Source organism: Myotis myotis, unplaced genomic scaffold (assembly GCF_014108235.1).
Source record: "Myotis myotis isolate mMyoMyo1 unplaced genomic scaffold, mMyoMyo1.p scaffold_m19_p_19, whole genome shotgun sequence".
NCBI lineage: Eukaryota > Metazoa > Chordata > Mammalia > Chiroptera > Vespertilionidae > Myotis > Myotis myotis.
In genome coordinates this window covers 18963863-18988942 of record NW_023416323.1, presented here as the reverse complement: position 1 = coordinate 18988942, position 25080 = coordinate 18963863, and the positions used below count along the sequence as shown (strand labels likewise).

Here is a 25080-nt window from a genome sequence, read left to right as displayed (position 1 = left end):
TCCAAACATGGTGAATTCTCTTAATCACATGGGAAACGATAAAAACACATCCCAAATGTTCTAAATCGGGACTTCACTCTTAACTGGATTAAACTGTAACAAATTATTCCCCTTGCAATTCCATTGGCCAGCCAGTTTGGAAACCACTCTGCCGAATTAAACAAAACTGCCCCAGATTTTAGATATAGTTCATTGAAGTCTTCACAGTGGAAGCGTTTTATGCTGTCAGAAGTTCACTTGTCTGTTTTAATGTGCATAACTGGAATGACTTTAAATTTTGGCTCTGCCACTTATCTCCTGATCTTGAGTAAGATATCCAACTTCTCAGAACCTCAGGGTTTTTTTTGTTTGTTTGTTTTTGTGTAAGATAAAAGTAGTAATGATACCTCCTTCCTACGTTTATTGAATGATTAAATGGGGTATTGATAGTAATTAACAATCATATTCAACTTTCTATGTACCACTCACTGTTTCAAGCACTTTATATCTATTAGTTTATATTTTCCTAACACCTTTCTGAGTAAGGTTCAACTATGATTCTCATCTTACAGATGAAAACACTGAGGCATCAACAGGTTAAATAACTCATTAAGGTTGCATATCTAATAAGGGAGAGAGATGAAATTTAAACCTAGGCAATTTATCCAGAATAATTTTGTATACACTATTTTTGCTATGACAAGTGTGTATAAAGCACTTTACCCAGAGTTTGGAACATACTATGTGCTCCATAACTAATAGCTAATTAGCTATTAGCTAATGTTGTAATCATTACTTTACCCTGAGGCTTCGAGTGCAGTTGTCCCAACTCTCCAGCATCTGCAATATTCCTATAGCTATTTGTGAAGCCTGAACACCTGGGTCTCCTTGGCCCTCTTTTGTGCTCAGCCCCAACTGGGTGATGGGAAGACAGGTCCTAAGGTGTTGACTTACTGAGACTGAGATTGAGACTGGGGACATTAAATTCAAAACCTATTCCTGTTGAGTAAGGTCAGTAGATAGTAGCATTTGCTCTATTTCTCCTAAGTGTGGAAGAGTTCTTAAGGAAGTAAGAGGCCTTTAATCCTAAGGTTCTTTGACTTCTGTAGGACACACAAAAGTCAGTTTCACTGAGACCTTAGGAGAACTTTTTTGAAATATAAAGGAGGGGGAGTTGAAAGACATTTCTATTATAGCAAAGAGAAATTAGGGGATGATTCATCCTCTCTGTAGGGAAAGCAGAACTCAGAGATCTTGATATCAGTAAGAACTGCAGAGTTAGTTTTGGAGGAGAAAAAAAGAACCATCAAAGTTATAAATGATGGTTCCCAAGAGGATAATAAGTGGTGCTTTGATGATCACTATATTCATTAGACACTTTTGCAGCTTTCCCCCTCATTTTTCTTGCAGATAAATTCTCACTCAGCCCTCCAGAGATAAGTGCACAGGTTTTAGAGATAGCTTTGGGTTTCTGAACAGTTTCTACTTTATGGGAAATCTTGGACAAGACCCTCACCCTCTCTGAACCTCAGACTCCTCCTTTATGAAGTATCAATAACACTCTTACACATATTGTAGAGTTGCTGTGGGACAAAATGTGACAATATATAAATACTGTACAATGTACCTGGGTTAAAGCTCAGCCACACATTCTGTAGATGTTAGTGAAGATTGCATGGTGATGCGAGTTTTCATGTTGGTACATCTGAGCCTTCACAAAATTTGGAACCATAGTGAGTCACAGAATTTGCTTACGTTGATTTTGATGACTAGCCTTTGGCGTTTGATGCAATAAGAACAAGAATGTATGTTAAAAACATACATGTTGTTAAATGTATGTTAAAAACATACATTTTCATTTGCAAATATCTACTATTCCTACTATAGACATATGAAGTCCATGGTCACAGAAATCCTTCATGAGACTCTTTAGCTTGTCAGTTCTGTTCTGTAAGATGTCCACTGCCCTCAGTGTCAAACTTACCTCAAAATTTCAGTTCTCCATCACAGAAGCATTTATTTTTGCTCATGCATTAGAGGGTCTTCTTGATTGTGGTTGATCTAAACTGCTGGATTTAGCTATAAACCATCAGTGTGCTCCTTGTGTCTCTTAATGTTCAGGTTATAGCGGAAATGTAAGAGGCAAGCCCTATCTTGGGAACACATTGAAAGCCTCTGATTGCATCACATATACTTGTATCTATTGGTCAAACCAAGTCACAAGGCTAAGCCCAACTATTAGACTATTTCAGGGGGTTGATTGTGCACAAACACTATAAGGGAGTGAAGACTTGGGACCATATCTCAATTCTACTGTACCTGGGACTCCAAAGAACTTAGCGGTAAGTTCTTTTACACTTTTATTAATTAGTACTTCCAAGTTGTGTAGGGCAGACTAAGGTGCTTCAAGTGACTCAAGTCTATTAGAAGATTACATAGAACATGCAAAGAAATACTAGATACCATCTTAGCTTGATGAGATTAGGATTTCTCTCTGCTTCCCATCCCCAACCAAAATGGCTGCTCATAAATGTTATTGAAAGAACAAAGAAATGAATCCCACAGAAGCACCTTAGGTGACTGATTACCTTGCCATTTCCCAATAAACTGCCTCCATTGCTCCTTCCATTCTAGTCATCACCATACTCATGATTCAGTTTCTCTGTCTTTGTTCTTTTATGGCTTTTTGTTTTACTTTGCCTTTTCCCCTTAAGTTTCCCAAGAGGAAGGATTCTGTTGAGTTAATTAGCCATATTTTAATCCATTGGGCAGAGATCTTGACATGCTGCCTCATGTTGGCATAAGTCAGCCAATAGATAATGACTTCTGTTTAAGTTGCTCTCCACTGGTTCAATCACAAAGAATGGTAAGGAGCATGCAAGGAATTCCCAGTGGCTACAGTTATCAGCTGGGGCCTGTGAGCTTCTGCTGTCACATGTACTCGAGGACTTTGTATTAGCTTGCCTCATCCCTCTCTTTGTAATAATACATTCATCCTGTGATTTGAAAAGATAACCTCTCTTCAGCACAGATAGCTCTTTCTCCCTCTGAAGTGCTAATCACAATCCTATGAGCCAGCCAACAGCCCCTCATCTCATCATTTTCTACCACTAGCTGGCTAGAACTCCATTTCTCCCAACAAAGCATTCCCCTTCAGAACATTGCATTGCCTGCCTATGGAAGCAGAGCAGTTTTTTTTGTTTTTGATTATCTTGTAACAACAACCTTCTCCCTTAAGTCATTGAAGATTGATGGAGACCCAAGACAGCTGGGTCAAAACTGAAGCAACAGAAGTGCTGCGTGTGTGTGTGTGTGTGTGTGTGTGTGTGTGTGTGTGTGTGTAAGTGTGTAAGGAACTACTTTTAGAGAAAAAAACATGTTAAAAGCCTCCAAGGTGAGGAAAGTAGAAGAAATGGGTTTTTGTTCAACAAGACAATGGAGAATGAGAAGATAGGGATGGTGATTCCTGGTATCCAGTAGAGAAGTTGGAGGACAGAGCTATGGGGACAGAGCTTCAAGAACAAAGTTGCAAAGGTCCAGAAAACAAACAATCAAGGGCAAATTCAAGATTGCAATTGGATGTTTGCTCACTCAATTGCTGTGTCTCATAAGACAGGAGGTGCTCTGTAGGTCAAAGATGAAGACAGGAATGGTATCAGATGAGGACATTATAGGTTAGACTGTAAACTCCATGAGGACTCAACTGTCTCATTCCTCTTTATATCTCCAGTGCTGAAGACACTGGGCAGCACCTACGTGAGCCCTGTGGATGTTAGACAACAAATTGACAGATTAATTAATTCATGAAGTATTAAGTTAATTAGAAATTGAAATCTAGGGTGAGCTTTACAATTACACAGAAAATATTAACTTTCAAAAAATATACACACGTATGAGTGAGGAAATGGAGAAAGTGAATGAATAATGAATGAATGAATATTCAACCTGTAGCTGGAACATGGCCCAAAAGAAAAAGAAAAAGGCCCAAAGAAAGACTAGGCTTCCCCAGCCAGCAACGTTACAGAGGCGTTTTCACTCAGTGCAGTGTGAAGATATCTCAGCATTCATGTTATATGCAGGGCACAGGGTAATGCCACTTCTGTGCTAATGCTAGGTGTCCTAGCTTAATCCATCTCTGTAGACCTGATATATTTTTATGGCCAGTTTTTTTCTTTAACCAAGCATTGTGATTTACATTTAGACTTCAGTTTAATCCTTTAGTGTCAGATGAAACTGCCCTTGTTAAAACTCCCTGGGATCCTATTACAGGAATTCTCTCTAGTCTCTGTTCTCCATCCAACAACTGTTTGGCAACTTTCTCTTCTTTAGCCATAATCTCCCTTGACCAGCTCCCCTCAATGGCTACTTAATGCCTTCAAGATTTGACAGCCCACCTCCATTTCTCATCAGACAGTGTTCTCATTTCAGCCCGCCCAGTGAAATACCATGACTGCCCTCTTTCCCAGTGAATGGATCACATCTGGATTTTTCTTTCTCTGCATCCACTTCCCCTCCCCATAAACAATTTCTTTCTCTCTGCTTCCCACCCCCAACCCCTTGTGGCTGGAAGTCAAGGAGCCAACTGCCAATCACTGCCAAATTTAGCATATCCAAAGTTCACCTTTGGATTGGATAGCCTTTTGTTCTGTAGAAAAGCAAGGAATCTAGAAAAATATTCAAACTTCATTTCAAGGAAGATAGTGTATTTTTATGCTCCCCTGGAATGAGTCAGCAGTGAAGAAGCAGAAATATATTTCTGTGATGCCCATTCTCCTTGGCCCACCACAGTCCCATCACCTGGGAGGATTCACCTGGGACCCGTCTGCACTTTTCACGATTTCAGATCACTCAGATTTTAACACCTTTACTTCAGATACCACCTGCTGCAAAACTATTCTTCAGTCTGGCTTTTATCTTTTTCCTGCCCCTCTCAAGTCCAGCTTATCACTTAGGATGCTACCAGTGCACTCCGGTTCCTCGTCCCACAGCCATCTCCAGGGCATAATTTATAACACTTTCCTGTGATATGTGGTGGCTGAAATGAGCTAACGAGGGACAAAGCATAATCCAGGGTCATGGTAATCTCAGTGAACCACTGATGCAAACATTGCTCATGGCGCACTGTGGCTTACAGGACTGATTGTACCTGTGAACACGGAGAGTTACAGAAGCTTGTCCACTGCCAGTCTCAGCCTTCAATTTGGTATAAGAAGAGAGGAGGAGAATATAAAATTTTAATTTTGACAATTAAATAAACCCACTTTATATCATTATCTAAAATGCAAATTGAGGGCTATCCAAATTTACCTGAGAATTTTATATTAATCAAAAGGAATATACTGTATAGATCTATACAAAAATATCAGAAAGGGATGAGGAAACCATTTCTAGTAAATCATATAATAAAAGTACATTTTCACAGAAAGGGGCCGTAGGGGAGGGGCCTTGAGGACTGGAAGAGCATGTTGTGGAAGCAGAAGGAAGTGGTCGCCTTCAGACATCAGACCGGGGTTCCATTCCATGCTGTGCAGAAGAGTGTTCCTCCCAGACTTTGTCACAAGCTAGCTGTGAAAGGGTGGGTACATCACTTGTCTAAAGTTTAGAGCAGCCGTGGGCAAACTATCCGGCCCGTTTGAAATGAATAAAACTAAAAAAAAAAAAAAAAAAAAAAAAGACCGTACCCTTTTATGTAATGATGTTTACTTTGAATTTATATTAGTTCACACAAACACTCCATCCATGCTTTTGTTCCGTCCCTCCGGTCCAGTTTAAGAACCCATTGTGGCCCTCGAGTCAAAAAGTTTGCCCACCCCTGGTTTAGTGTCATTATTTGTGAAATGAGGAGCTTGGCTTGGAATCGGTAGTTCTCAAACTTGACTATGCATTGGAATCACTGGGGAGGATGTCAATTCTCTTGACTTCATCCACTGGAGATTCTGATGTATACAGTTAGGGCTGCATACATAAAAGTGTAAAAACAATCTTCAAGTTAGATTCACATGTAAATGAGATTTTGTTCTCTGCTTGCAGAAAGAATCAGTGTGTGTGTGGGAACAGGGTGGAGATGTCATGTAGAGCTGAGAGATGGTCTCACATTATAGGAGACGAGAGTTCTGCAGGGTTCCAGACCCACATCCCCTAGGTCAAAAGTTGTAACTAAATGTTTGCATGATAAGTAATTTGGTCTATACGTGCATTTTGTAACGCAACTGCTCAACTTAGTATGAGGTGCTGAGAGGGTTATATACAGAAAATGACTTGCATTATGGTTCTTGTCATCAAGGAGATTAATGTTTACTTCGAAATAATAGGTAGTTAACCCCCCACCCCCCATTTTAGACAGTAATATGGATGGATAGGAGTTCAGAGGAATAGAATACTAGTTGAGGCTGGTGTGATAATCAGATTATTAATAGAATTGTAGGTCCTGGACTTTGGAAATTGTAGAGTTTGGACTTTGAGGTTTAATGTCCTCTGGCTGAGACTCCCCCAGGGTGCTCATGGTCTAGTGGTCAGAAGAGATGCCTTCTTTGGACAGAGCGTAGATGGGCTATGCCAACTTTGTTCTCTTTCTATAAGACTTAACCTGGCTCTGTCTTCTGATTCACATGTTGGTTCTTGGGTAAGTTTAATACAGTTTATCCAATAACCATCTGCATTCCTTCAGATCTGGGAGTCTGTTTCCTGCTGTTAACATTACAGGCCTCTGCTTTGTGGGGTAATTTTACATTTTATTTCCCAAGAGCAGTCTCTGTTCCCCCCTCTCCAGATGCCTCCCGATCTCCAACCACAGTGCACTGGCTCTGCCTACACCACTGCTCCTTGGATATGGAGAGCACTTCACATATTACAAACACCTATACTCATTATCCTGTCAATGCTGCTCTAAATCGTTGCAGGTTTAAGTCAACACTGGCTTTAGACTCAGCAGAAAAAAATAAAGGGCGAGAGGGAGAGAGAGGTATGTAAATTGACCCTATGCAGACTCTAGGAATTGATCTTAGACTTTCTTGCCAGCCTCACTGTCAAGCCAAAATCTATCATCCTTGCAAAGTCCTGTTTTGGGTGATGTCGGAGGACTTTTCCCACAAAACATATTTTAGATTAATAGCAAACAATTGTAGCTGAAGTGTTGTCACAGACATGTTACATAAGACTGTGGCTCATAGTTCAGAGGGTGCTGCTGTTCAGCTCCGATTCAGTTGAGTGCTTCTTCTCACATCAGGGGAAACGTCTGTATCATCGTACTGTAAAACATAGGAACCGGCGCTTGAAACAAACACCAGCAGGAACAATCATCGGCAGACACTAACATGCCAGCTTTCTTGAAATGCCCTTTCTCAGGGTCATGGTCAGTCAGAATCTCCTACGAACAGCACTCACCTAGCACTTGGCTGTTTGCACAGAGAGGGAGCTGGTGGGAGATGAGCATAGAAGGAAGAGGCACTTCCCCTTCACTGCTACCCCTCCCTCCAAGAACCCCTGAAGCCCAGGTTCTTTCCCCCAGTATGATCTCCCTTTTCAGGAACGGAAATGCCTTCTGCAGAGCCAGCCCATTAATTCCCTCTGGTGCTGGCCTCAGAGGAAGTATAGCATCTGGCTCCCACCCTCCATCTAATTATCCATCTGTTTGTGGGGAGGGAAGCAATGTTCTATTCCCAGTCCTTTTCCAACACTTAATGTGCTGATACATGAAGACAATAGCAGCTTCACCTCAGAGCCCGCCCTTTGCACATCACTCTACCTGGCTCAGCTATTCCCCTCATTTTTTGGTCAGAGCTGCAGTATATGAACTCTCTAACTCTCCCTCAACTTGTCCCTGCCCACAACACTTAACATTTGACTGCCCAGGGTTTCATGTTGCTCATAGATACAGTGCCATGAGCCTGCAGTGGGTAGTCTTTGCTGAACTAATGACCCCTTTGTTTATTTCCCCTCACTCTGGAAGCCATGTATAGAAAGAACATAAATGCCAAACAAGTTGTATTTATTAAACCATCATTCATTCATTTTTCTAATTTTTAAAGACTAATCAAGGTTTCTGTAAGGCCCAAAAGTTCTTACTAGTATTTGATAAATAGAAGGACCATTCTAAATTGATTCTATTCAAGTCCCAAATAAACACCGTTTAGCAAGTTCAGATGATCTGATATGGAGAAGTTTGAAGTTTAGGTCAGCTATTTGAAATGAATATCAGAGCATTTCAGATCACCATTAACATCTAAGCAAAGTGGTTAAGAGAATAACTGGACATAGAGTCACATGGATTTAGATTCATTTTGGCTTCATATTTGTTTCATGACCTTGGACATGTTTCTGAATTTCATATACCTCAGTTCTTCATGGGTAGAATGGGAATAATTATACTTTTTTACTCTATAGGGTCTCATGAAGATAAAATGGCATAATGTTTACAAAGCACTTAGTATAAAGACACATAAAGCAATAGATCAGTAAATATTAGTGATTACTGTCTTTATTTCCATCATTTGTATGACCACCATTAGTTATCATCACAAACTAAAGCTTAGGGAGGGGTCCCCCCGATGAGGAACCCCTCTCTCTATTCTTAGGAAAATATTCATTCAACTCAAAGGTGGCTAAGACTCCTGGGATTCCCACTGTGCCCATCCTTCCTTCTTCAATAGCAATACCTAAAGAATCCTTTTTCTCCTGGGTATGGCTGGATAACTAGGTGAGAGCCAATGAGAAATGAGTGGACATGATGGATGCACTTCAAGTCATGCCCTTGACAAAAAGGAAACATGTTCTCCCTTTCTATTTCCTCCCTCCCCTCCAGCTGGAATGCAGACATGGCAGTGAGTCATCCTGAGCTAAGTCAGTGAGGGCATGTGCTAGAGGTGACATGGGAACAAGATGGGTCACTAGTTCTATCAATACCACCGTTCCAAGTCTGGACCACCAACCCCCAATGTTACATGAGGGAAAAAGAACCTCTTTGTTGCTTTAAACCACTGAATCTTGTGGTTTAGGACACACTATACCACAGTGTGTCCTAAAAACACAGTAAATAACTGTTTTCAAAGTAGAAATGACACTCTTTCCCCTCCTACAACTTCCTGCAGTGCAAAGCCACATCAGACCATCATGGCTTACTGCTGATTGGATATAACTGGATGATAATAGGGATCATGCTACATCATCGATTGAGAGGAAAGATTACCCAGCCCCCTCATGTGCTTCTGGGGAATCAATATATATATTTTTTAAGTCTTTTAAAATTTTTACTTAAGAGAGAGAGAGAAAAGGAGAGGGAGAGAGAAACATTGATTGGCTGCCTCCTCCACACCCCCTACTGGGTATTGAGCCTGCAATCCAGGCATGTGCCTGACTAGGAATCGAACAAGTGACCTCTGGGTGCATGGGATGATCTCAACCAACTGACCCACACAGGCCAGGACAGAATCAATATCATTTAATTATGAGAAAGCACACTATGTTTACATTTCATATGGTGGCAAGAGGAAGGTCAAATCACAATTCTCAAGGCTATTATCAAAACTGCATGCTGCTGTGTTTGTCAAGTGGGATTCAAAATTGGATGAACCTGAAGAGTTTTCATCTTCTTGTCTCCTTACTTGTTTGTTTATGTGGCTATATCTTACGAGATTAAAAGGCTTACAGAGAAAAACATAGCAAAGGAAAATGAAACCTTGGGGCAGATGAAATAACTTCCATTTTAGGAAAAATGCAATTAGTGACTCCAGGTTTTCCGGGTGGGGCCATAACAGGGAGGCTATTATAGTCCTTTCCTGTTACATATCTAAAACCATTTGAGAAATCATCAAAACTACAAGCACACAGATGAATAAACACCAGCGTAAACCCCTTTCCTTTTCCCATTGCCTCTGCCCCATGACTCATCAGCTTCCTGAACTGGAACAACACTGAGCTTTACGAGTATGGAAATGTCAGCTCTGAGAACAGCATGTGCTTCTTTGTGTGAAAATCATAGGCAGCCTTACTAAAGCCAACCCAGAACTCAGCGTGGACCTGCCCTATTTACTCTGCCCGACTAGTCTCCGTGTTAATTAGAGTCATCTGATTTCTTAGCAAGCACTCACTGGCCCAGATCATATATTGGAATCAGTAGTAACGTTAATGATAGCAACCACAAAAACAACCTTGTTTAATTTTTATGCCTTATGAGGAGATATTGTTAGCTTCATAATAAAAATGAGGGACTTGCAACTGGGAAATATTATGAAATACACTAAGATGACTTAGGGAATCATAGTGAATGATTATAATGGTGATGGTGATGCTGATAATGACAAGAAAATGGTAATAATGGTGATAGGGATAACGATGATAATGGTGGTGATGATGATGATGAAAATGGTGATGGTTTCATGATAACCATAGTAGTGACGGTGATGATGATTATGATGGTGTTGTTAATGATGGTGTTGATGTTGTGGTGGTGTTGATGGTAATAGTAACAACATTGATGCTGCCTTGCTCTAGGTTAGGTACCATGTTAAACATTCACTTTCAAGCAAATGTGTAAAATGAAAGCGCTCAGTGCGGTGTGCAGTAATGGCCAGCTTTAGGGGCCAGGACTAAGATGAGGCCAGTGAAGTATTCTCTTCAGAATTTAAGAGGGGTGCCAAAAAACTCAGTAATCAAAATAAATAGTATTTTAATGTGATGTTTTATAAAAATAAAAATTAATGTAGCAATCCATGGTAAACAAAACATCAACATTTTAAATAAACAAAAGTTTATATCTTGTACTTACACAGCTTGCCTCACATACCTCCCCCTAATCCTGTCCCAGTCTGTCATCTGATGTTAATCTCATTTCATCCTCCCACAAGGCTGGTTCCAACTTGTTCTTATCCTTATTTTATAGATGGTGATATTGAGGCTTAAGAGGTTTTTTCTTTATTCTTTTTTAAAATATATTTTCTTGATTTTTTATAGAGAGGAAGGGAGAGGAATAGAGAGTTAGAAACATCAATGAGAGAAACATCAATTAGCTGCCTCCTACACACCTCCTACTGGGGATGTGCCAGCGACCAAGGTACATGCCCTTGACCTTTCAGTCCGAAGGCTGACGCTTTATCCACTTAGCCAAACCGGTTAGGGCTTAAGAGATTTTTTTCACAATTAAAATAGCTTATATGTAGAAGTCCTGTCATTAGTTCCCATCTACCCAACATAGAAATCCAGGTTTTGTCCATCAGTCTCCCCAGTTTCTAAAATTAATTTGTGTTTCATAACTACATTCACTGTAATTTTCTGGGTCACTTAAAAGGTGGAGAGTAGAGCCCTGGCCAAGTGGTTCAATTGATTGGAGAGTTGTCTAGTACACCAAAAGGTCGTGGGTTTGATTCCCAGTTGGGGTACCTATGAGAGTCAACCTATTGATGTCTCTCTTTCTCTCTCTCCCTCCCTCCCTCCCTTCCTCCCTTTCTCTCTTTCTCTAAAGTTAAATTTAGAAAACGGTATCTTTGGGTGAGGATTAAAATAAATAAATAAATAAATAAATAAATAAATGAATAAATAAATAAATAGTGAGAGTAGAAAGAGATGAATCACCAGCTGCAGCTCTTATCAGGGCAGGTGTCAGCTAAGGTGACACTGATACAAAAATCTAAGGATGTGCATTTATTAAACATCTACTCGTTTAAGTAATCCATTTAACCCATTTAGAAATTCTAGGTAGATGGCATCACTGTTCCATTTCACAGAAGGGGATACAGACTCTCAGAATTGGGCGCTCAGAGCCAGTCAATCCATGCCAGAGCGAGTGTGCAGCTCAAGCCTTCAGGGACGCTTTCATCTATTTCTGCTGCTCCATACTTGTCCACATGTGTCACTTTGGCCACAATGCTATCCATATTTTAGCATAGACACCTTCCTTGGAGAAATCCATTTTGCTTGTATCATGCATAATTTTCCATTGAATTACTTTGAAAAAAGTACACACACAGTTTAATGCATTGATTTTAATAACATCTTGTGTCTTATATGATTTTAAAATTGGCATATATTAACTGAAGAAATTTTGGAAAATAGTGGAAAAAAGAACAAAGATAAAAGGCTTCCACTATTCAGAAATGAAATAATTATGAAAGTAATTTTGGTAACTTTTTTTTCTAATTTTTTGTTTTGTTTTTCTTAGAGTTTTTTGCTACTTATGCACAGCTCCTCCTCTTAGTGATACTAGAAAATGGTGATAGAAGAACAAAAGATCGCAGGACTAGACTATTCTGTCCAGGGCATATCCTTGACTCCATCTACTCCTACCTCGACTTGGATGTTGTTCAATCAAATATCTCCTACCACTTTCCACTTCCCAACATAGGCCATTTTATTGGGTCAGAAAGGTTGCCCTATCCTCTAACAAAGTAGTTCTCAGCACATAGTGATAATTGGATAAAAAATATTCTTTATCCTCTGAATAACATAAGTGTACACACAAAAGTTAAATGTCATTTTAAGGATTTTACAGTCACTTAAATCCTATTTACACACCCTTAAATGTTGGTGGAGCCCAAGATTAGAAGCCTCACTACATAGTTTTTCTGGATCCTTTTTCCCTTAAGCTATTATTCCTGTCATTTCTTCACCAGTGTTTTCCTAATGCTGAAGCTTCTAGTTGGGCCTCTGGAATTTTCCTTCTTCACATCACTGCTTATCTTACTCTGGTTACACACTGGTTACTCTTCTTCATTCTCCCCCAAATGTCTTTTCAGACACAATTTGCACATTCTCAGCAGTTCCATCAGCAGTAACTTTACCACTGCACTTGATGTTTGAAGTGTTACTATTGTGCAAATAAATTTTTTTCTTGGTTTCCATTATTTTATATGCTTTTGAATGGCCTCCTTATTTAACTGTATACTTTCTAATTATTTTAACCTCCTTTTCTCTTTTCTACTTCCTCACTTATAAATATTTCTTAGTGTTACTAGTAGTTGACTATTTTATTTTCTCTCTTGTCGGTCTCAAAACTCATCTGGCTCAACTCCTGGTGCATGTACCCATAACAGAGGTGACTTGAAGATTATTTTTTAAATGTTTTATAGCTATCTCCAAGTAATAGGATTCAAGAGAATACCAATTTTTCTTACCCTTTTCTCTTTGATTTTGAAATAAGGAACACGTATCATGTATAGGCACATAATACATATTTATGTGCACACACATATCCTCACATCAAAATAAATTCCTGATGGTACTAAGATATGTGTTCAAGGAAACTATGAAAAACCGGAAGAAATCAATCAGAGGTGAATTTTTGTTATAATCTTTGTGGTTAGTAAGACTTTAAGCATGTCACCAAGAGTCAAAACTGTAAGCTGAAAATTTGATGTAGTGACTACATAAAATTTTAATGCTTCTATAAAGAAAAACTATGTAGCTAAGTATGAAGGCAAATGATATATTGTGTATATATATATATATATATATATATAATCTCCTATCCCAAAGGACAAGTATCCCTTTCCAGTAGTGTGTCCCCTAGCACATACTTTAACCTTTACATATCTTTCCTTCTTCATCAGTAAAATGAGGCTAGTAATGCTGCCTTATAGAGTTCTCATAAGAAGAAGATGGGACAAAACAGTATTTATCAGTGGTTATAACCTGAGGGCTATTTTGTCCCCAAGAGGATATTTGGCAGTGTCTGGTGAGAATGTTGGTTGTCATAACTTAGGATTGCTACTAGAGTCCAATGGGTAGAAGTCAGAGATGCTATTATAACATCCTACAGTACACAGGACATCCACCCAGAACAAAGATTATTCAGTCCCAAATGTCAATAGTGGTTGACAAACTATGGTCTATATGGAAAATGTTGCAGAGCACCTGTCACGTAGTAAGCACTCAGTCTTCATTCTGTCTCTTCTTACCAATCCTTCTGAATGCATGGCCTACACCTAGGTGCATTCACTCCCCACCATTTCTCCTTAAGGACAGAAAGTGATTTTATGTACATCTTACTCATTCCACACAATTTTCTTTTCTCCATTTCCTCAGTGCTTTTCACTTCCAGCTTCTCCTTCCAAACCTCCATGGATTTTAGGACAACAAGATGTGCCACCTCTTTTTTAAAAAATTCAGACAACTTTCTTTGTGAATTCTTACTACTCTAACTTCTACGTTGGGACTATTTACCTTCCTTTTCTAGTATTTTATTTTCTAACTGGAGGCCTGGTGCACAAAGTTTCGGGAGGAGTGGGGGTTTCCCTCAGCCCGGCCTGCACCCTCTCGCAGTCCGGGACCCCTCGGGAGATGTCTGACTGATCGCTTAGGCCCGCTCCCCTTAGCACTGCCGTGGAAGCGGGAGAGGCTCCTGCCACCACCGCTGCGCTCCCCAGCTGTGAGCCCGGCTTCTGGCTGAGTGGCGCTCCTCCTGTGGCAACACATTGACCACCAAGGGGCAGCTACTGCACTGAGCGTCTGCCCCCTGGTGGTCAGTGCACGCCATAGTGACCATTCGTTCTGCCGTTCAGTCTATTTGCATATTAGCCTTTTATTATATAGGATATTTGGCTATTTTCTCTTTTTTTCCTGTCAGTCCCCAAACTCCTATGGTTCAAGTCTTGGTGCATGTACCTATACAGAGGTGACTTAAATGTTATGTGAGACTGTTGTCATGAATCTCAGGTAGACTAAATCTATCTCTTTATGTGAGCCTGTTCCCATATTCCTCTACATAGACTGTAAGTCCCTTGAGAATAACGATGACTTTCTATTCATTCTTAAAACCCCCACAGTGCCTGCTCAGAATAAAAACCTACCCAGAAGGAGCAAGCAACTTACGTTTGTTGATGTGAACCAATGTAGCAATTCAATTTTTTTTATTATTCTTGCAATTGAGAATGCATTTATAACTCTCTGTGTAGGCCACTTAGCACAAGTAATCTTGCATTGCTTTGAATTCTCATATCCCATTTAAGTGAGTTTATTGTTCATGCAAGTGAGGGTTATTCTATGTTCAAGCAAATAGTGACCAATGCTGATAATGGATATTTTTCATCTTTTTCTGCTTCAATGGTTCAGTATTCATTCAATGTGGAGCCGCTAGACCGTGTCCAGTGCTTCAGCCATGAAGCTGCCACTTTCGTTTTAAATTAAGAAAAATAGAAATTGACTGGGAGGTATTTATGCAAATCAGGAAGGATCTGAAGAGTTATCTGGCAACCATGTTAATGGATGTGCCATTCTTAGAAAAGAATACTCATATTTTGCTTCTCCTGTCAGAAAGGGTTCTGTGTGGTCATTTAGGCCTTTGGATGACTGGCTCTGACCAGAGGACACTTGATGTGAAGGATATTTTGTGACCTCAATGTGCCTGTCTTATAGGCACTGGAGACAGAATAGTGTATATGGTTGGTTGAATAGTGGCTGCTAAACATATAAGTCCACATTCTACCCCAGAACCTTTGAATATGACCTTATGTACAAAAATGGTCTTTGCAAGTTTAATTGAGGTAAGGATCTCTAGACAAGATGCTCCTGGATTATCTAGATTCGCCCAAAATCCAAAGTAAGGTATCCTTATAAAAGACACACTAATGGCAACACAGGGAGAAGAAGGGGAAGGCAGAGACAGTGACAGATGCAGCCCCAAGCCAAGGAGCACCTGGAGCCACTGGAAGTTGGCACAAGCAAAGAGTGGAATCTCCCCAAGAGCCTTTGAGTGAAATGTGACATCATCAATTCCTTTAATTTTGAAGCCTTTAGAATGTTAATTAATACATTTCTGTTGTTTCAAGCCACAAAGTTTGTGGTAGTTTGTTATGGCAACCCTAAAATAGTAATACAATGAACTAAACAGGTTGACAGACAAAAATTCCTGCTCTTGTGATGTTTTTATTCTAGCTGGGTGCAGACACATAATAAGCAAATAAAATGTATTGGATGTTGGATTGTGATCAATGTGATAGAGAATAACAAAGCAGGACAAGGAGGCTGGGATTGGGGGAAGGGGTGTGGCAGTAAATTAAGTGATCATAAGGTAAGACTGTACTGAGAATGGGGCATTCAAACAGGACTTGAAAGATGTGAGGGAATGCATCATGCAGAGTCTGGAAGAAAAGCCCTGTAGACAGAGGGAAGTGCAAGGTCAATGGTGCCTGGTGTATTGAAAGAACTCTAAGGAAGTAAGGGTGAGATGACCAGATCACATATTGTTTTTCCATGTGTTTATCCATTTACTCAGCATATATTTATTGAGTATATACTATCTGTATTGTTTCATGACATTCTTACATGGCATTGAGAGTTAGGTAAAAAATTCCCACTTAATAGATGAAAACACTGATGCTCTGCTCAGGATTACTCAGCTTGTATGTGGTGGTACTGGAAAAGGACCCCAAATCCGTGCTCTTTCCGCAACATGTGAATCACATATGAATATTTGTTATCTTATTTAAATTTTATCTGCAATTGTTTCACTCCATATGATCATGTTGATAAGCCCAGCTTGCTTCTGAGGCCAACACAAATGTGTTTTGAGCTGATACTTGCTCTTGACTTTGGCAAAGGCTAAGAGCTGCAAATTGCTATCTCTCACAATGTCTTCAGATTCTTGCAGTAGCTTTGTGACCCCAAGTGGCATTGGACTTATAATTTAACTCTTTAAATTGCTTAAGTGTGTATGTGAGTGTTTTTTTTTTTAATATCTCAAAAGACCAGATTCATAAACAGGGACAAAATGAGGAATGCTGTGTGAAGAGAATAAATAGTTATCAAATCACGATAGTCATACATTATCATTGATACAGCCACTGAACATGGAAAGAGAACAGAGGAGGCACCTTATTTCTTATAGAAACAAGTATGTAACCCAACTGCAAACCTCTTCCACTTGATCATGTTGGCCTCTCACATCGATCACTGTGTGTCATGTTCTGGGATGTTATAGGAAGAAACTAGAGAAAGAGAGGTGAGGATTGCTGTGCCCATGGGAAACTTCTATTCCATGCAAAGGAGCCTCTGACTGTTTGATGGAAGTAAAGCTCTGTGAAGAGTGCTTATCCTGCATACTCCATCTCCTAACTAATTGTGTATAAACAGAAGCTTATGTATTTGTGATGGCTCTCTGCCACTTCTTTTATATTCTCATTTGGTTTGTTTTGGGGGAAAATTCCAAGGGGATTTGCTTCATGTAAATATTGTACTTATTTATCATATTAATAAGAGAAGAGGCAGGATAATTGAATGAGTTAGTCTATAGTAGATACTTAATAAATGCTCTCTGAAAAAAAAAATGATCTCCTTTAATGAGAGGGAAATTGTGATTCAGTGGCCAAATGTTCATGGGTTAACAAATACAACTGTAGAATACTGAGTTTGGCAGAAGTAACATACTCCCAGGTATGTTACCCCATTCTAGGGCCAGTGAATATTGGTGTTCTCTTACAGCCATTCTTGTAGATGGCAGGGATATAGATGGGAAAGAAGAAAGAAAGGGGCAGGGAAGGCTGCAGTAGGTTTTATTGGCCCAAAATGTGAATTGGGAAGAATTCTGAATTAACACATCATGTCAGCTCAGACCTGGGCTTCAAAAATAGTTAGGGCCTTGCCTAATAGCTGTAATAAAGACACTCTGAAAACAGAAGCTTAAACAAAATAGAAGTATACTAGTCCAGGGCAGGTAGGTGACTCTGCTCCACAATGTCATTCAGGGACCCACTTTTGCATAAGACTAAGGACTGTGGATTGCCACCTCTTGTGGTATATTCAGCCCTGTGGCCCCAGAAAGCATTGGACTGATAATTAATCAGACATGTTCAACGTCTTCTATGGTGCTATCTTCTTTCCTGTATCCTATACCATATCTAGGCGATAAAGGACAGGAAGGAAGAAGAGATGAATCATTTTTCTTTTAAAGGACTATAAGCCCTCCTCTCAGTTTCCTTCATTCACTCTTGACCAGAACTGAGTCACATGACTACACTCAGCGGCAAGGGTGGCTGGGAAATGTAATTGCTATAGTAGCCATGTACTCAGGTAAACCCCCCAGGGTAGGAGGTGAGATTCCAGGGGCTTTACCTTTAACCATTGGAGTTTGGATGAATACTTTGCTGTCTCACTTAAGGACTAGGTCAGGTGAAGAGAGACTTTCTAAACCAAAGCCCATGAACTCCAGGCTCCGGCCTCTTCTCACTCTTCACATCTCATCTTTTTCTTCTTCCCTACCTTCTGCTACACACAGATATGCTAAAATGCCATTCTAAAGTCCCTTAGCTGCAGTCAAGGAACCCCTTCCCCCATAGTTCATTGTCCCTCCCACACTGTTTTACCTGGAAATTAGACATCTGAAGGACATCAGAGAGTATTGAACAATGTGTTCTATTCCTGAAGGACAAAGACAGACAGAGGAGAATCTTCAATTATGAGAGTGTTCACCTTTTCTTCCTCCCAGATGCACAGGACTCGTCTCACAGTATAGTTCGTTTTAGAAGCAGCGCTGACTTCTTATCACAGCTCATGTTTACATTCTCAGCAGAAACATTCTAATTGGTTCTCTATCTCAGACAGGGGGGCTAGACTCCTATGTGTTTTGCTTCATCTTGTTTTTATTTGTTTCTTTCTAAAACACAAATGGTGGGTTCATTTGTTAAAAAAAAACAAAAAAAAAACAAACTATCATGAGGGCATTTAAGAACCCTGACAAAAATTATACAAGGTTGCAGGGTCATCCTCATTGATAGTGGTTCAAAATAAATAGCAGACTCTGAAAGATTTAGTTTAAAATATGACCTTTGCTGTATTATTCAAAACATACTTGACCTAGTATTGGTGTTTGTTATTTGTTCATTTTCAATGAGGCAAAAGTCATTAATTTGCAATTTACAGTATAATTTAAAATTGTCATGAAATGCACTCAGTCCAGGGTCACCATTGCATTTAGTGTCCTTGAGGTCAATAGCTTAAGGTGGTTGGTGTTTAAGAAGCACAATGCTGAACTCAGGTGTCTTTTAACTTGAATCTTTATGGTAATTTTCATCTTCTGGATGTTCAATGGGGGTACTTTCAAGTCTTAATCCCATCTTTAATATAAAAAAATCTCCAACACAATAGTTAATTACTATGGAGGAGTTTACTGCCATGTTAGGAGTATGTTTTAGAACCAAGTGATTAATATAATCTTTTGTTAATACAGAGAGAGAAAAAATGTGATCTGAGACGCCTTCTCCCAGGTGCATAAGAAAACAGAATACAGACATGTCTCATAAATTGTTTTGACTGACGCAACTTAGTTTCCCCCAAGATAGATCCTTTGTGAAAAATGCAAAAGCCTGCCTTTCTGGGCAAATAAAAAACTAAGGCAGAGAAAGATGGGATTGGTTGGGGAAGGCTGGCCCAGTGTGTGGCTGCTCATTGCAGCTTTAATAGCACCATTCCCTGTGGTGTCATTTGCTCAGCCTTTGTTGGCAGCCCAGATCCCAATGAGGAGTACTCACTTTTGTAATCACTGGTTTGCTTCTGGTAGTGTCTACACAAGAGAGTAAGTGACGTGAGCCATGACTCCAATGGAGTTTTGGGGGAGTCGGGAGCCATTATTGATGTTTAAAAACTGGGTCTTTTCAAAATGGTGTCAATTTATTTTCAAAAACTGGTTTCATTTCAATACCATGTTTGGATGAGTTAGCATATAATAACCCCAGTTCCTGAAGTTCACTCCAATAGGAATGGGATGACTTGTTATTAAAATGCTTCATCTAGTCCATTTTCTCCAGTATACCCACATTCGAGTGACTTAAATTCCATTGATGGCCATGGTCATGTTTATTGACCCTTTACTCTATTCTGGACACCATGGCAAGTGATCTATGACTATTGTCTCATTTCAGCTTCACTTCAATCCCATGGGTTATAGGTATCAACATGCAACCCATTTCACAGATGAGGAAACTGCAGTTCAAAAACGTGGATTAGCTTGTCCAAGGTTCCATAACTTGTCAAGTTCTGAGCTTCGATTCCAGGGTTCTTGCTGACTCGCCTGCTTCCTTGTGAAAGTTTCCCTATTAGCTAAAAAATACCTTGTGGTAAATGCCTTAAAATTATTATGTATTTAAATTTTCTCTCTTTTTTCCATATTTATACCTGGCCGAACAACAAAAACAAAGGTCACATTATATCTGTCTTTTTCTTCAATTGGTTACCCACCTACTTGCTTCACTATAGTCATTCATCATTAATTGATTAGTAGGTAATAGCAGATAAGTAAATGAATAAAAAAGGAAATTAATTCACTCACTTATTCATTGACTGATTCAATATGTGTTGAGTCATTATGTGCCAGGTACTTTTCCAGGCTCTTGAGTTTACAGTCTTGAGAAAGAGGAAGACATAGTGTGGGCAACAAAAAAATGTTAAGATACATTTTGATAATGGGAAGTTCTAAGGACAAATAAAGCAGAGAAGTGTCAGAGTATTGGAATATTAGGTGGGAAGGCCACAAAACATTTGGGTAGACACCTGAAGGAAATTAGGAAATGAGGGAGGTAGTCTTGGATATGTGATGGAAGAGAACTTCAGGTAGAGGATATAGTAAATGCAAAGATCCTGAGGCAGGAGCACACCTTGGAGTTTAAGAAAGAGCTAGGAGGCCAGTGAGGCTGGATTTGCTGTGAGAGCAAGAGTAGAAGGACATGAACTAGATTATGTAGGGTGTTGTTGGTTAGACTAAGAACTTGACTTTGACTCCAGATGAGATGATTTTGAGGGGTGTCATAAACAAGAAGCTGTACCTGGACCTCTCTTTGCTGTGTTGAGACCAGTAGGGGTGGGGATGGGTGGAGAGAGAAGCTGGGAGACCAGTGTGGAACCCACTGCAGCAGCTCAGGCAGAAGACCTTGGTGTGGTGGCCTGGACAGGATGAGGCATCCTCCCTCCTTCCTGTCTACTCATTCAAGGGGATGACTGACTGCAGGACACTTAATTGGCCCTTTTTATATTAGCATCTATAATAATAAAAGTTTAATGTTCTAATTAGACCAGATGACCAAACAGCAGAATGACCATCCAGACAACCTTCCGGACGACCTTCCTGACGAAGCCGGGGCTGTGAGGGCCGAGGCAGCCACCACGACTATAAGGGCTGAGCCCCTAGCAAGAATTTTATGCATCAGGCCTCTAGTATATTATATTGTACTTTCTGAGAGATATATCTCCTATGGGAGACAGTGTTGCAGAAAATAACCCTTTCAATTTAAGCACAGTGAATCAATAAGAGCTATTTTTATTTGTTTAGATTATGATGTTTATTAAAAGAGAGGGGCAATGAACCAAATATGGTTTGGTCCATTATTTTAATAAAATTACACATGTGACTATTTTCGATGTCTTCATTTGGAATAGATGCTTCACATTCTCTTTTTTTCTTGAGACAATTCTAGGCAATAGGCTTCATTAATCCCATTTTACAGATCAGGAAATCGAGTGTCAGAAATTCTGTGCAAAAGTCTCATACACCTGGGAGGGAGGAAACTTCACATCTGAACACTACACAGCTGATAGTCTTTATATTTAATGGGTATTCTTTTCTAAAACATAGTTTTAAGTAGTGCACATTTAATACTGGATAATGTGTTTTAATAGCATTTCCTTTTGAAAAATTCATCAAGAAGAATCCTGCTCCCTCTCACACACATTTTATTTCTCCTGCCCCCTTTTTTTTTTCATTTTCTCTCCGAAAATTGCATTGTGTTTTGTAGTTCCTCAGAATGCTGTCAAAGCCATTATCTCATGGACAGGTCTGCTACAAACAAGGGCTGAGGAAGGCTCTAGTGATAGCTACTCAGACCCCTACTGAATCAAAGAGATACTGGGGTTTGGGGTCATTTTATTTCTTTATTTTTATTGTTGACACTGAACAAAAATAAACTGACAAACAAAATAGACATAGTGGCATGATACTGTTTTTTAAAGGAATTAGAGATGATTTGTGCACCTGAGACTAGAATCATCCTTTGGTGAAATCCATCCGTCCACTGTTGATGTTGGTCACTAGTAACAGAGCTTACTCTTAATCACTTGTGAAAAACAACTATTTGGTTTTCCTCATCCTTCAAGGTGAAGTTTAAATGCCATTTCTTCTGTGAAGCCTTTTGTGGCTCAGGCACAAACCAAGACACTTGTTCTTGTTTTCTTTTCAGAGGCCTTAGTTCACACTTGTACTGTCTTCCCATCATGCAGCATGGTCACCTTATCTTAAATGGCTAACTCACCTGCCAGCCTCATTATCATTAAGGACAGGAGCTGAATGTTCTTCTAATGCATATGGAAACCAACAGAATCCTTGAGACTCAGTTTACTGAACAGATGGGAGACAGCAAAGTAGTAAGAGGTGTGAGCTTTAAAGTTGGGCAGACTTTGTGGAGATCAGGTTCTTCTGTGCTCGTCACACAGGTATAGCTTTACCGGTATATCTGTCACACAGCTTCCCTTTAGGCTCAGTTTGTTTCTTTCTCTATAAAATGGGAAAATAATGCTAACATTCCACAGACTTGTGAAAAATTAGTAAGATACTGATATGGCCCTGGCCAGTTGGAGTGTCGTTCTGTACACCAAAAAGTAATGGGCTTGATCCCCAGGAGGCAAGCAATCAATCTTTCTCACATCAATGTCTTTCCTTCCTTCCTTCCTTCCTCTCTCCCTTCCTTCCTCTCTCCCTTCCTTCCTCCCTCCCTTCCTTCCTTCCTTCCTTCCTTCCTTCCTTCCTTCCTTCCTCCCTCCCTCCCTTCTTTCCTTCCTTCCCTCCCTCCCTCTCTCCCTCTCTCTTTCCCTCCCTCATTTCCTTTCTCCCTCCCTCAGTTACTCTTTCTCTAAACTTCAATAAAAACACATCCTCAGTTGAGGATAAGAAAAAAATAAGACTCTGACATAATGCCTGCGAAATCTTAATACACTGCCTGGCTCACGGAAAGAGCTGAATAAATAGTAAACGTAAACCAAATGTTCACAGGCCCATTCTAACCCCTGATAGGTTAGTTAAACTAAACTTGAGCCCCTGACTTTCATAGCTGTGAAAATCTAAAGCCTTCCCCTAATTAATATTGCTTCCTAGGGGCTTGTGTCTTCATGGGCTGTTCTGCTTCTGGGCCCTGTGCCACAAAGACTTACCATGGCAGTCTTGACCTCAGCAAGGAAATAAAACATGGCCCCTGCACCAGGCGGTGCAAGACACACACACACACACACACACACACACACACACACACACACACACACACACCCATGAGCAATGCAATTTACTGGGGAGACAGTTGTGGTCTTCCACCATCTCTCAGCTTTCCCTTTTCTTCTCTCCTCTCCCTCCCAATTCTGCTCCTCACACCTTCTTGCCTGAATTGTTGTTTTCTCCCAATTAATATTTTATTATGTAGAGCTGTTTAGCAACCACTGCACTTTATACCCTCTCAAACTTCAACACTGAAACCCAGTGAGAAGCTTAGTGTAAACAAGGGTCTTGCTTTTCGCTGGACCCACCTTCCTCAGAGGGTGTGGGGGTTGAACATAGCAACTGTTTTATTCATTGCAGCTAGTATGAATATTTTCAGAGTTGCTGCTGATGTAAGAATGAAAAAGTGATTCTACCTCATTTTCTTTTACATCTCACCCACTTTTGTTGGGTTAATTTCTTGTTGAGCTGGATTTCATTTTCATACTCTGTCCCCAGCCTAGAAATGGGCCTTCTTACCCCGGACCCTTTGTGTATTGAAAAAAGAATTCATATCCATGGACACCCAGGCAACTATCCAGCTCAACTTAGAAAATTACAGGGGAAATACATGCAATAGTTTAAATGTGGTACTTTTTTTTAGTTCATTGGATTTTATGTACTTAAACTACACAGTTACTATTCCTTTTAAATGTTCCAACAGAGAATCTAACTTCATGAAAATGTTAAAACAATTTAAGTCTTTTGTTTTGTTTTTGGTTTCTGTCATTTTTCTTTTGGCCCCTTTACTGAGAGAAATGGTGCTCAAAGCCCTTGCCAGAGCTTGGGGGGGGGGGGGGGGGAGAGGGGAGGGCGCGGGAGGGGGAGGGGGAGGAGATAACAACCACTATTTTCCTATCACCCTTGGGCTGGATAATTCCCCCTTCATTTTTTGGGAAGCTAAATTTTCAAATAGCTTTACTTAGAGAGTTCAGAAAATTAGGCATCCTAGGCATTTTGGTGAAAATAATGACAGTCTCTTTATAAGAAAGAAACAAAAGTTAATGACAAATCACATTCACAGATGACAGATTATTTTAAGTGTGGGAAGCAGACTCTGAAGACAAATAGTTTTGTGTATGAACTTGACCAGAAGCATGATTCTCTGGTGATTTGTTTTTGGCTCTAAATTACATTATTGCTTTAGAGACATCCAAAATATAGATACACATAATTCCTTGTACTCTTCTGTGTATATTCATCTTCCCTATGAGTGCTTGTCCATAGATTTAATGAGTGCAGATTGTGGATTTTAAAAGTGTATTTTAAAAGTTAAATCTCTTGAGATTCTGTTTTGAATGAAATATAATCTCCCAGCAAATTTTATTTTTGAAAATTAAAGATAATACCAGGCATTGAGATCACATTTAGGTGAGTGCTTGTGGGTCATTTCCCCACTCTGCTGATTGTCTCTGTGGCTAATCATCAAACTGAAAAGCATTGTGGGTGAGTTTACTTGCCTTAGCACTCAAGTGACTTAGAACAGATCTCTTGAAAAATGTGTGGTGGGGAAAATGTGACCTTGGTCTATAGCATGGATCAGCAAACTTTTTCTGCAAAGAGCTAAATGAAAAATACTTTAGGCTTGTGAACCAGAAAGTATCTATTGTAACTATTGAATTCTGCAGTTGTAGAGCAAAGCGGCTACAGACAACTTGTAAACAAATAGTGTGGCTATGTGTTAATCAGACCTTATTTACAAAATCTGGTAGTGGGCCACATTAGACCACAGGCTGTAGATTCCTGACTCTTGATTTAGGGGGACAAGAGGTGATAAGCTGACCCACAAACTCAGCTGGTTTTAGAACTTCATGCCAGCCTATGTGAATATGAATTCAGTTCATAGGTTCAGCATCTCAATTGAACTCACTCTTGCAAGTTTGTGTGCA

At 39.8% G+C, this 25080-nt stretch overlaps 1 protein-coding gene across 1 annotated transcript in view; it reads left to right on the top strand.

Moving 5' to 3' along the window:
• CDH13 (cadherin 13) overlaps positions 1 to 25080 on the top strand; it is a 1028720-nt gene that overhangs the window by 315694 nt on the left and 687946 nt on the right. The gene's annotated exons all lie outside the window — the stretch shown is intronic.